The sequence below is a fragment of the Lichenostomus cassidix genome, chromosome 14 (genome assembly GCF_008360975.1).
Source record: "Lichenostomus cassidix isolate B80296 chromosome 14, HeHo_3.0, whole genome shotgun sequence".
NCBI lineage: Eukaryota > Metazoa > Chordata > Aves > Passeriformes > Meliphagidae > Lichenostomus > Lichenostomus cassidix.
This window is the reverse complement of record NC_139495.1, coordinates 3,339,152-3,352,593: the sequence shown is the minus strand read 5'-3', so window position 1 is coordinate 3,352,593 and position 13,442 is coordinate 3,339,152. Positions and strand designations below refer to the sequence as shown.

Here is a 13,442-nt window from a genome sequence, read left to right as displayed (position 1 = left end):
GGGCACCTCTGTGGGGCTCCAACTCTGCAGCAAATGGAGCGTGCTGCTTCCTGAGCAGAGCCTGACACCTGAAGGCTCAGTGACCAAACCTCCTGGCTAATAAGCTGTTTTATCACAAGTACAGTGACCTATGGGTGAGGGCACTCCCCAGTGTGCTTCCAGAGCTGTGATAAGACCTTCCTGCCATCACAGCTTTGCCAACACAGCTCATCCCTGCTGCAGATGCCCAGCACTGGGTACAGGCTTTGGGAAAACATGAGAGCATTCTCCAGAGCAGCTCATGAAAAGCAGTTTCATGATTCCAAATCCAGCATCTTATCCCAGAGGGAGATAAAACAGGACAAAGTGTGACAACTATCCACGAGCTGATATGAAAGCAGCATGTCCCCATGACCCTACTGCCAGTGGTCTGGATGTCCTGGACACTGGGGCCCCAGCAATACCCTCATGCAAATCGTCCCCATCAGCATTTCCTCAGCGAATACAATCACCGTAATAGTGGTAATAACACACACTGTTGGCTACAGGCAGCAATTCCTCTCCAACACTGCCACCAAACGACACCCGCGCAGCACTACAAACCCAGCCCTCCGCCAGAACCAGCATCCCAGTCCGTGCCATAATTTAAAAACTGAGTAAAAGCCATCAGGAGGATCTGAAGGAGCCAATCAAGCCCTCTGCAACCCTCCTCCCTTCCCCTCAGCCTCCATTAACAACCAATGTCCCCAAAATTCACCGATCCCTCTGAAAGCAACCAGGCAACAAGTCTGTCAAGAGTCCAGTATCCAACTGGCTCAAAACAACATCACAACAAAACCCAACGGGAGACAGAGAAGTTCAGTCCCCGAAGCTGCACGTGGAGCACCATCTGCGAGAGCTAGTCAATATTTCACATTATTTAGACAGCCAGGATCTCTTTCGCGTACATGTTTGCATCCCGGCATATGTGCCTCACCGACGCGGTGCTCCGCACAGCTCCTGGCCCTCATCCATCGCCCGACAGATCCCAGCGGCATCACCCGCACACGCCAACCCTCCCTCCAGCAGCAGGACCCAGGGAGCTGCTGTGCCCGAGCAGTTCAACACCGAGCTCATTCCCAGCAGGTAAAACCTGCTGTTTAACCTTGAGCGTGGTGCTGCGAAGGAGAGAAGTGTGCGCACATGTTCACGCTTCTCCTTGGTAACCCCAAAACCTCCACACTGAAGCATTTCCAAACACCTTTTCTTACTCCAGAGCTGGACAGAGCTGGGTAGAACCCAGGAGCACCCACCCCTTAGTGGTGGGTTGTTGTGGCTTAGTTGTGAGAAGCTCCACTCCCATGGCGTGTTTGCCTTGGCCATGTCACCGTCACTGTTCCAGCACGACTGGGCTGGCAACGAGCCAGCATCTGGAGCAGGAGCAACACATTTCTGAGGGAACTCGAGTCCCATCTGGCAGAGCACATGGTTGCAGCACGGCAAACCCCCCTGAGCACCCCATGCCACACCAGCCCGGAGCCTCCGGCCGCAGATGTCCCCACGTGAGCCCCTTCTCCCAGGCAGAGGTCAATCCCAGCTGCAGCTGCTCCAGCATGCGGAAACACCGGCACAGGGATCATGGGGAGACACATCCCATGCTGCAGACACCACTGCACAGACGCCCATGGCATGTCCCCACCTGCACACAGTGCAAGGACATGAAGCCACCTGCAGAGCTCCAGGGAAGGGACACACTCCTGCACTGCCATCCAGCACAGGGACACCTGCACACAGCTTAAGCTGCTGGTACCCAAAGAGGCATTTTGGTACCAGTTATATCCCTGGTCCTACTAGGGCAGCTCCCAGCTTGTGGCATCATATCCTGCCCTGGGATAACACAGGTTCAGCCCCAGCCCCAAATGTTCTGGGGCTTCCTCCCCAGTCAGCATGACCACATCCTGCTACAGCAACCCAGCCCCAGCTCGGAGATGCAGGAGGAGGAGTGGGAAGCATCAGGTTCAGATGGACAGGTTGAGAACCCTTGCAGGGCAGTGTCACCATGCCAGCTGGGAAACAGCACCAGAACTGAGCTGATGCCACCAGCCAAGCCCCAAAGCCACCTCACATCACGCAGCTCTTCCCAGGGACTCCCACAAGTCCATGGCAGCAGCGCTACTCCTTGGAGAGGCATAAGCTCAGCACAGGAGCTCCAAGCACATTCCAAAGCTTTGCAGGTGGAGAAACTGAGGCACAGACAGGTGCAATGACTTGGCACATCATGCAGCTGACCAGCAGCAAACCCAGAGAAGCACTTGAACCCCAGCCTCAGCTCTACCAGTGACACTGTTTTCCCTTGCAAAGTGCCTGGTGAAGCTTCCTAGGATGTATTTACCTGGCTTGTTCCCTGCCAGGAACCAGAGCTGGAGCACAGAGGAGGAATCTGAACCACAGCCTTCCTGGGGATGAACCCAATGCAAATCCAACCTCGAGGCACTGCCAGAGCATCCCTTCCTCCGTACAGCCCTCCAGCAGGCACGCTGACGGGCTGGCATAAGACTCACACGCAGCCCAAAACCTGCTGCCCTGGTGCCCTGGGCAGGACCTGGAGGTGAAGCTGCTCCTCCATGTGCTGAGGAGCTGCACTCACAGGAGGCGGCCGCGGGTGAGTCGCTCCCTCCTTGGATCTCCGTGCCAGAAAGCGATGCCAAGGGGAGAAACTCTACCGCAGTGAGCAACGCACAGCTCACCCCAACCATGGGCTTCTGCCAGGAGAAAGGGAGGGGAAAAGGGGAAACCACAACCATCTCCATCTGCCTGGGGCCAGAGTGTATGCTGAACCAGCACAAGATCCGCTTTGCCCAGGGACACGCCGACAGGTCTCGGCAGGCTGAGCCACGCTCCTCCAGCCAATTGCTTGCCCAGAGGCGGTCTGGCACCACAGCACAGGCAGGGAGGTGCGAGTTGGCAACACTGCCAAGCCCAGGCTGGCTGTGCCCCCCTTCCCTGCCAAGTTACACCACGCCAAACACACGCGTGTGCCCATTAGCTCGGCCTCTAACTGCCTGGAAAAGGCACCACCAACATTAATCTCATGCCAGCATGGACACACATGATCCAAAGTAGCCCAGCTCTGAGGGTAAAAGGGTTTAGGGCACAGAGATCATCCCTCAAGCCACCTTATCCCTATAGCCAGCAGCCAAAATGCAACCCCTGTGAAGCTCCAGTAGATGAGCACACCTGTCCTCCTCCTTCCCGGTTCCAAGATTATAAAACATACCTGCTTTGCACAATTGAGACATAAATCACCAAGGGCTGTTATTAGAGGAACTTGGCGGGTGCAGATGTGTCAGCCCACTTGAAAACATCTTCTTCATCTTTGCTCAGCTCTCCAAAACGGCACGGGTTCAGGGGAAGAGGTATGGCCTGGGGTGACTCACCACCGAGAGGGGATGTGACCGATGAGGAGATGAGATACCAGCGACCGCACAAACCACACACCAAACGTCTGGAGGCAGGAGGTCACGCTGGGGGAAGTGTGAGGGAAACAGACCCCATATGCTCAGCCCACTTGGGGCTTGCCAAAGGCCCTTGTGAGGAGGGAGCAGACAGAAAGCACTGCCAGGCAGAGGTGAGGAAGGAGGGCGAGCGGCCATGCCTGCAGCAGAGCGGGCTGCCACTGGTCACCCGGAGTTTTAAACCTGTGAGGCTCTCTCCAGCTCGGCCCCCCAAAACCTCAAGCCTAAAATTCAATCCCAACTGGACAAGTCAGCCAAGCCTGCGTTGTGAAAGAGCCAGACAGGAGGAGGACATGCTGGAGGCAACATACTGGAACTGAACGCACTCCCCCCATGGACACTGCTCCACATGCGATGCTGGCTGCAAAGCACACCCTGAAGCTAAACCCTGGGCACGAGCCATGCTTGCCTGAGAAGCCACAGCCCTGGCACCGGAAGACCAGCAACCTCCAGCACCCCAGGAAAAGTGAAGTAACTCTCCCCCATCAGCCCCATCTGCCCGTTACACGTTTCTGCCACTTATGAAATATCTCCAACTGCCGGCATCTCGCCCCATCCTCCCCGGGCAGGGATGGACAGACACATGGACAGGACTCAGGCTGGCACCAAGCAGTGCTCTGCAAGGGGCTGTGGCCACAGAAGGGTCCAAGCTGAAAAGCCTGGTCCCTTGAACCCTCCAATGTGAGCCCAGCAGGGCTGGGAAACACAGCAGCGAGGCTTTGGGTTTATTTCCATGGGATGTTTTCAACTCTGGGCACTCAAGGGAGATTTGCAGCCTGATTCTCAGCTGGCTGCTGGGCACAGCATGGAGCAGGAGCTGCAGCCGCCCTTGGCCGGGAGCACAATCACCTCTTCCCCAGTCCAGCTCACAGTGCCTCACAGGCAGCCAACTGGGACAACAGTCCACACCACAAACAGCTGGATAAACGCTTACGTCCTCCCCGGCAGGGAGGGAGGGGAGGAAAGCAGGGAAGGTCCAAGCACAGCAAGTACCCTCCCACCACCGGCCGGACAGACACCACACCAGCTGCCTGTGCTCAGTGTCATCGGTGCATCCCTGATCCTCTCTCTGCAGAAGCAGCAGATTCCCGGGGAAGACTCTTCCAGGGCTCTCCCTCCAGCACACAGCTCCCCATCTCTGCCCCGCGCAGCTCGGCGAGGCACGGCCACAGCTATTCCTCGTGCACACATTTATGGCTGCAAACAGCTGCAAGCCCGGAGTGCTGACAGTGTAAATCTTTGCCACCTCCTCCCCTGCCTGCCAGGGCAGCTCCAGTGACACCCGAGGCACCGGAGCTGCTTTGACTCTGTGCCATGCACGAGACACCAGCGATACGAGCCCCTGAACATGCTGGGCTGAAACCAAAGCCCGTGGATCAGATGTGCCTGGACTCCAGCGGCAGCCTGTCCCTATCCCTGTCCCTGTCAGCCCCAAGCTGCTGTCACAACCCACCACTTCCCGCCCCAAAAGCCATATTTACACCCCATGCCACGGGACTGGCAGTTGCTTCAAAGGCCTAATTTACAACCTCAATTCTCTGCATCCCCTGAAAGCCTTCGATCCCATCCCCGGGATCCAGAACAGCCAGGGCAATTTAACTCCCCATTTAATCTTCTAAGGGCCCTGGCGAGCTCGGAGACAGCATCCTCCGGCAGGGGGTCCACACTCCCGGCCTTCGCTGGCTTGAACAGCGCCGTGCCGCTTTCCTTCAGCTGCAAAAATCACTACCTTAAAAGCCAAGGCGAGTTCTCCCTCCAGCTCAGCACAGCTCTCTGTTGTTTCCTTTAATTTTATTTTATTCCACGTGGGACTCTGTGTCCAGGCTGCTTTATTTTTAAGTGGCTCTTGCTCAATATTTACTATTGCTCGCAGCTGCGTCAGCACAAGAACACTGCACGCTCCTACCGGGTTTCCGACCAGCCCTCCCGCAGCCATTCCCCCCGTGCTGATAACATGCCATGATTTTCCTGCCATGCCACCCTCGTGGTGAATCACCAGCCCCCCACATCCACAAGACACTGAAGGGCAGGCTGTGAGCACAGGGCATGGGGGGTTCCCTGATTCCATGGAAATAAATATCATCAGGCTGAGCCCTGCTGCTCACCCCCTCCTCACTCAGGAGCTGGAGCAGTCCCAACAGCCTGGAGATGGTGGAGGAGTTGAAAATGGGAAGTGGCTGGAAGGGCTCAAGGGACTTCTACTCATGTCTGGTTTTGCCCCAATGTCCTGCAGACTCAGTTTCCGCCATGCAACAAAACAAAGACAATCCAAGTTACGCCAATGCCTCAGGAAAAGGACACCAACAGGACACCCTGAAGATCCCCCACAAGGTCACCCACCAACTCTCCATTAACAGCATCTCCATGGGGACAGCAAGAAGCCACCCGGGTGGGGGCACGAATCGCTCTGGCAGAGTGAAGGTGGCTTTTCCTCACGCTGGACAGGCCAGGATGGAAACCATCCCAGTGGGACTCTTGACATGACGTGCAGCCGGTCCACTCAGCCTGAAACACAGGATCTGGGAAGCACCCATCCTGTCCCACGCTAATCCTGACACTCAAACCAGTGTCAACTCTCCTGGGTCACTGCCAGCTGCTACAGCAGAAGCTTCTCCCACATGCCCCCAGCCTGAAATCCCCCACCACGTCGGATGTCTCTCCTTTTCCGCTGGCATAATTAAACCTGACACCCCAACAGGGGTCCACCCAAACCTCCAGGCTCTCACTACGCAACCACACAGCTCTCCTCAAATAGCAAGGAGTGACTCAGTGGGGTCTTCAGCTTCACATTGACTAAAATGCTGTATGGAAATTGAAAAAATAGTAATTTAAACTCTCAAACTGATTAGCAGAATCCCCAGGAATGCAGAACCTGGCTGCTAGATTGCAGTCTCGCCTTCCTCTCCTGATTTTCTAGGACAGCATTAAAATGTCTTTGCTCTGGTTTACCCTTCATCATGCTGAAGATTCTTCAGCTGCTGGTGTCCAGCACACGGGTGCTAAGGCTGACTGCTCCCAGCACTGGGTGCACACACTGGGTACAGGTGCACCCCCTCCTTCCTAAGCACAGAAATTTAACCCATCCCATTTTCTTAAAATTCCTTATTTTTTTAAATCACCCAAACTCAGTGCAGAAGACAATACAAACAAGTGAGCCCCCCCTCCCCGAGCCCTGCCCGCACATTTAACCCAGCACCACCCACACACTGTCCCGTGCCTTCATTAGAAAAGAGCTCGTTACCCCTCGCTGCCAGAGCCAGGAGAGCTACAGGAGCTCGCTGGGGGAGGTTATTGTGGGATGGCACCGGCGCTGGTCCCCACATCACCTGCACCGAGTGCCTGCCAGCAGCAATTAAATCAGCCTTCAAAGAGAGATCCCAGCTTTCCCAGCACCATTAGCCGTGCCCTGGAGGGAACACGGTCTATTTTCAGCCACAATGACTTAAGATCAGGTCACCAGCAGGTTAAATGGGACTGTGCAGCATCATCTCCCTGCCCTCCCATTGAGAAATTAAACACCGCTGTGTGATGGGCAGCAGCAGCCCTGGACACACACCGGGTGCCCACGGAAAGGTAAATGTCACCTGTCTGCTCCTCTCCTCTGCTTCCCATCGCTGGCCGTGGACACTCACTGCCTTCCCTCTGCATGGGGGAGTGGGTGGGGGTTCACTGTGGGATCACTGGGTTCCTCCTGTCCAGCACAGTGACAGCTCACGGCCAGAACGGTCCCCACCATGCCCAAAGCCAGGAAGGAGCCCCAGCACCCCCCATCCTGCAAACCCAGGTATGGACAGTGCCAGACCAGGGCTGCGCATCTCACCCCTTCCTCCAGATGGCCCAACTGCAAGTCCCCAAACATGGGACTGCCCCAAGCCACCAGTTCCACCAGGGTTTCACCACAGCCACCAGAGAGGTGGCATCTCCCCACAGCAGCTCCATCTGCTCCGCTGCTAGGTCCACAACTGAAACTCAACCAGTCACCCCACCACTAACATCTGGCGGGGAGGTGGCAGCTGCATGAGGGTTTGTTTTGCCTCCCAGGCTCCTGCCAGGCTCAGTCAGCACGAGCTGGGATGACTCAAAGCCCGGGAGACGCAGCCTCCGTCGCTGCTTATTTTAAACCCTCTTGTCTGCAAAGCGGCTGCCGTGGCTCAGCACCTCTCAGGGTGCCTCGCAAAGGGGGTGGCACTGCAAGGGGAAACTGAGGCACAGCCCCACGATCAGATCTGGGCACCACATCACCAATGCCTCGGGGCTCAGCAGTCACTGAGCACAACACGGGGGCAGCAGCAAGAGGGGAGCAGCTTCGAGAAACACCCCAGGGCTGCAGCAAGGACATTGCCAATGACCCAAACACATTCATCAGCTCGGGCTTCATGATTCCCCTTGGATACAGGATGGCCAGGACACAATAAGCTCAGGGTGAAGCTGGATGCTCCCACATGTACTGCTCTGGGTGCCACAGGAGTGAACACATGCCTCTCCCGGAGCCAGCACTTAAACAGCATCTGCAGGGACCCAAACCACCCTGGGAAAAATTCAGCAATGGGCTGCAGACATCTGGGGGTGGAAGAAAGGGATCCATGCACAGATCACGGTCTTGTAAGACTCTTTTCCTTAGGAAACCAGGCTCAAAAGCTCAGTCTCTGCCTAGCCTCTCCTCTTGACTCCATGCTCGGGTTTTTTCCTTCCAGAGGCTCCTGCCCTTCCCACACCCTCCTGAACATCACCCCACACCACCTCTTCTGCACCAAAAAGCACTGAGCCATGAAGCAAAGGGGTATCTACAGCTGGCAAACACCCAGGACCCCACACCTCCCTGCTGCCAATAATGGGAGATAAACGCAGAGGCAAATATTATGGCAGTGTGGTTTAATTCCTGATGAATTATGCAAATCTGTATTCAAATTGAAGCACAGCCCTTGGGCTCTTGACAAATTGCCAAGCTGGCCCCGATGACACCAGGCAGGGACAGCCAGCCCTCCATCAGGTGAGGCACTACATAGGTGCCCTAGATATGTATTTACACACATGTATGTGCTTGCACATCTCAACTAGGGAGACCAAGGAGCACTTGTAAGAACAGTTCAAGAGTAACTTTTGCATTTCTCCCTCCTCCCAGCTGCTTTTAATGTGTCCAGGGAAGGCCACCGAGCTTTCGCGTCCTCCTCAAGATGGAAGCGGCTTGGGCTGGGAGCAAGATTCAAAGCAGGACAGAATATAAAATCCACCACGTCCAGGGCTAGGGAGAACAGGCAGCAGAGGGGGGCAGGGGGGGAAAGCCTAAAACACTTATGCCAATATGACTGTCAGTCCTGAAGCCGAGAAAAGGAAGATCTGTCCACAAAATAGTCACAGAGAGGGCTCATCTGATGAAAGTAGGAATTTCCGATCCCACACAAACCCCGAACATCCATTAAAAGTAGCAGAAGAATTGCCGCTTTGTGTCACTAATCTCATTAGGGAGAAAGCCCCGCTGCAGTGCTGGGATTGCAAAGGGAAACCCCGGCACGCTGCACACTCCAGGAGCCCAGCACAGTGTGCCTGCCCATCCGAGCGGAGCTGGAGCTTCCAGCAGCACCCCAGCAAGGTGCCTGCACCCTTCTTTACTCACCCGCCCGGATCTCTACTCGCTGGAGCATTATCCGCTTGGCTTGCGTGTGACACGGCATGTGGGATGTCCCCACACCCAGCAGACCAGGACACAAACACCAGGATGACACACACTGTGCTGTGATAACACGGGAGCGATTTCATCCACACACAGCGACCGGCACTGCCTGCGAGCAGCACAGAGCCCAATCCCTCTGAAACTCTTCCTCCCCAGAACAATGGCCACTGCCATTATTATTTTAAATTTTTTTTTAATTAAAAGCAATTAAAACAAATGTGTTAAAAACATATTCAAGCCATGGGGAATTCTGATGAGAAGGGATGGGGGCATGACGGGAGTCAGGGGCAATACATCCAATCGCAGAAGGCAAAAAGGGCTTTTTGCTGACAGGGATGCATCAGGCTAAGATGGATGGAGACAGAAGCAAGCGCAACCTTGCACAAGTTGCCGGGGATACAGTTCCAGAGAAACAGGGCTGAGTGCCCTAAAACTTAAGTTATTCCTCTAAAAAGGCATGTTCCCTCCTGAATTCCCTCCTTCCCTTGCTCCGAGCCCACCATGTTTGGCTTGCCTGCCTGCATCCAGCTCCCTCAAAATGGCTCTTTGGCCACTGCTACGCTGGCAATAAAATTTATTCCCAAGGTCACTTCAATCCTTTTGCCACTATTTCAAGTCTGGCTGGATTTAAACAAAACCCAGCCTCAGACACACTGAGCCCCCCCTCGGCCCCTCCTTTCCGCCCATCACTTCCCTGATTTAGCGATGCCAAACTCTCAACTACCTTTCGCTTCCCATAACCGTCAGCGGCAACAGCTGGAGAGGAAAACGGGAGCATATTGTGCACCCAACAGCTGATCCTGGCGGCGTGGGGAGCGAGCCCAACTGTCACTGCCGCGGCGCTGCCGGATCGGGGGCTCCTGCCACGCGTCCCCCAGCCAGCGCCCACGGGAATGGGGCTGTGTGGTTGCCATCCCCTTGGTGTTTAAGAGCTGGGGAGAAGCGAACAATAAGCAAAGCAAATAAACAGCAGAGAGGGACGGCGTCGGTGGGTGCGTCGCGATGCCTGCAGACATCCAGCTGTGCCATCCCGGAGCAAAGCCAGCCAGAAACGCGGGGATGGGAGCAAACATGGGGAGAAGGAAAGTGCCAAATCCTCGTGGCGAGGGTGAGGCAGCCACGCCGGAGCAGTCCCCTCCCAAACTTTGCTTTTTAAAGAGCATCCCCAACTGCAAAAGCCAGGCGAGGGGCTATGCAGCTGCACACGGCTCTAACAGGCAGGGATTTCGGGGCTGCCCTCGGCTTCTCCACCCCGCCTGCATTTTCAGGTTGTTCAGGGCACACCATGCTCTCCGTTTCAGCAGCGAGGCTGAACAAAGCACTCCCTTGTCCTCAGCACCTCGAGCGGGCGATGCTGGATCGTGTTACCTAACCCAGACCAACATCTCCTCGTCCCGGCACGGCAGCCTTCGTGTCAGCACATGCCAGGCTGGCCCCGATTCCCTGCACCACCTCCCGCCCGGAGCTTTAACTGGACCAGTTTAGTACATGGTGAAAACACACGGGGCCTTGTTTGGACTCGTCGGGCGCTAACCCCAGCTCGGGGAGGTGATCCGACACCCTCACGCCCGTCGCAGCCGCGGCCGAACCGCAAGGCGCTCACCTGGAAGGCTGCCATAATGACGTTAATTCCCCTTAACAATGTTCATTTCCATATTCATCAGAAGATGGTGAAATGACAAGATGGGGGGTTATTTACTATATAATTATAAACTAATTTCAGCTTTACCCTGGGTTATCCTAGGAAGGAGATCTAAAATTTCCCTTACGAAAGCCCTGCTCTGCTAACCACGTCTGCAGCGAGATTAACTCCCAGCAATTTCCATTTCTCCAACAGCTGCTGTGCTGGGAAAGAGCAGAAGCTTGTCCCCAACACCAGGGACCTGCCCAGTGCCCCATGCCACCCCCGGCTAGGATTTCTAGTGCCAGCTCACCCTCCAGATCAGATTTTCTCTGGCACACCATCAGTCAGGGATGGGACCCGCAGTTTTCCAACCCCACCAAGGAGACTCTGTACTGGGTAGGAGGCAAGGCTCGCTCCAAGTGGGAGAAAGGCTGCTAGAAACCACACTAACAAATGACACCTTTACCAGCCTTGTGTACCAGAGGCAGGGACAGACTCCTGCCCATTCACCTGGGAAGGTGTTGAAAGCCCTCACACAGCAGAGGATCCCGCAGGACCTTGCTCTGAGCAAGTTTACGTCATCACGTTGGCCCTTGGGCTCTTGTCCATATTCCAAGCCCAACATCCCCACCAGCTCCCACTGCTTGGGATGGGCACTTCAACAGAGGCTGCAGCACAGGGTGGACAGTGCTTCCCACTGCTCCTGAAGGATGGAGATGCCACTCCACAACGCACCAGGACCTTGGGAAAAATCACTGCGACAGCAGAGAAACACAGGAGCTCACGGTGGGAGACTCACAAAAATGCACAAGTCCCTTTTCCACCACCATTTCAGCCTAGAGACTGCTCCTGCCTTCCTCACAGCCTACCAGTTGGCCGGCAGCCCGAGAGAGCTGCAGGGACATCGCTCCATGGCTGAGTGCTTCCTCCACCCCCGGGGATGCCGGGTGTGAAGAGCAGAGTGTGCCGGGACCGAGCACAACATCCCTGCCCGGTGCAGGCCAGCACCACCTCCCCGAGCCTCACAGGCACAGGCACACTCCCTGCTCTGCCTGAAAACACGTCTCAAAAAGCATCTCATTTCACCAGGGCCCCAAGGGAGGGGAAGCATCACCCTGGCAGGTCTCAAGCCGGTCCACATTCCTGCCGGTGTTACACCGAGCCCGTGCTCCAAAGAGCCCCCAGCGCTCAGCCCCTCGCACCACCCCCTGGGCGGGCAGGGAAGGGGGAACCGCGATTTCAAGGGCCATTAAGCACCGATGGTATTTTCCTTGCAGCATCAAAACGTGACCAAAAAGAGCTGCGCCAAACCACAGGCAAAATCCCGCCGCTGGTCCGGGAGCCATCGCGCTCCAGGCAATGCGGAGGAGCAGAGCACGGATCGCTCCGGTGCCCAATCCGCGCTATCCCGGTCTCTCTATCAGCAAAGTGAGTTTAGCATGGATGCAGTTTGATGAGCGAATTGTGCTTCCACTTGCACTGCCGATAGCAAGGCCCTCCTGCAAAATCTGCGGGCTCAGCAGAAGCACCATTTTGCCATTATAAGGATGGCTACAGCGGGATTTTGCTGGCACAGCAGCGCTGTCCTGGGGGGAAGGGTATTTTTATTTCTTTTCCTATGCTCCTACCTGGCCCAGCTGTCTGGAAAACTTCTCCCCGGGCACAGCAGGCCTGGAAGCAAGGACGGTCTCCAATCTGCCTTAAATCCCTGCATTTGAATGCACATGCTAATGCGAAGTAGGAAAGCAGGGAAACCAAAATCTCTCCCCTCCGTCTGGCCACTTTCCTTCCAGCCACTGCACTGGAGCTGGATTTAACACAGTCAGCCCTGCTCAGAGTGGTGTGTCCCTTCTCCCGGGCACTGAAAAGTGTTTCTGAAGCATATTTTAATGGACGAGGCTGAGCATCCTTTTATAAAAACACAGATCTATTCCTGCAGCCCCCCGCTCAAAAAAAGGGTGCCTCAGCACACAGCAAAAAGCCCATTTTTATTACTTACTATTAATATTATTTTAAACTCAGACAGCCCTTTTTTTGGATGCGGATGATCCTCGCTCACACACAGCCCCGCTGCTGCCTGGCAGGGACGCGGTCCCAGAGCAGCCCTTCGCAATCGCCTCTAAGGGAGCCTCTTCCACCTCCCCCAAAACACAGAGTCTGCCAAGAACAACATGCTCCTCTGGGATGGAGCCGAGACCAGGACCCAAAGACAGTGGGATAAGGAAGGAGCAAAATGATAAACCCCCATATTTTGAGCTGCTGCAGAGCAGAGCGAGCCCTTGCTTTACTGGACTCAGCTGCCTCATTCCACCGATTGCAGCTATTTTTTACGCAAGGTCTTCCCAGCAAGCTCCAGGCACGAAATTCCATTGCAAACAGTCTCCTTTCTTCCACTATCCCTCCGCAAAGCCCTTCAGGAGCACCCCTCTGCCCTCCTCAAGGATGGGGAGACAGCGATGCCCAAGAGCACAGGGGGGACAGGGAATGGCAGCCCCGCACCGAGGGCCAGCTCAGCTCCCGCCTCAGCCTCCAGCTCACTCCTCCCTCCATGAGTTTCCAACAAAGGGGCTTCTGTCCCTGTCCCCCCAGCCTGCACAGCCGTGACCAAAACGCTACTAGGCAGCAGAAATCCCCCGGAGAGGAGCCGAGGGTCCAGGGGTCACTGGACACAGCC

The 13,442-nt window shown here is 55.7% G+C and overlaps 1 protein-coding gene across 4 annotated transcripts in view; it reads right to left on the bottom strand.

Annotated features, from left to right (window-relative positions):
• Window positions 1–13,442, bottom strand: part of TNRC18 (trinucleotide repeat containing 18) — a 54,272-nt gene that overhangs the window by 38,059 nt on the left and 2,771 nt on the right. The window lies entirely within an intron of this gene.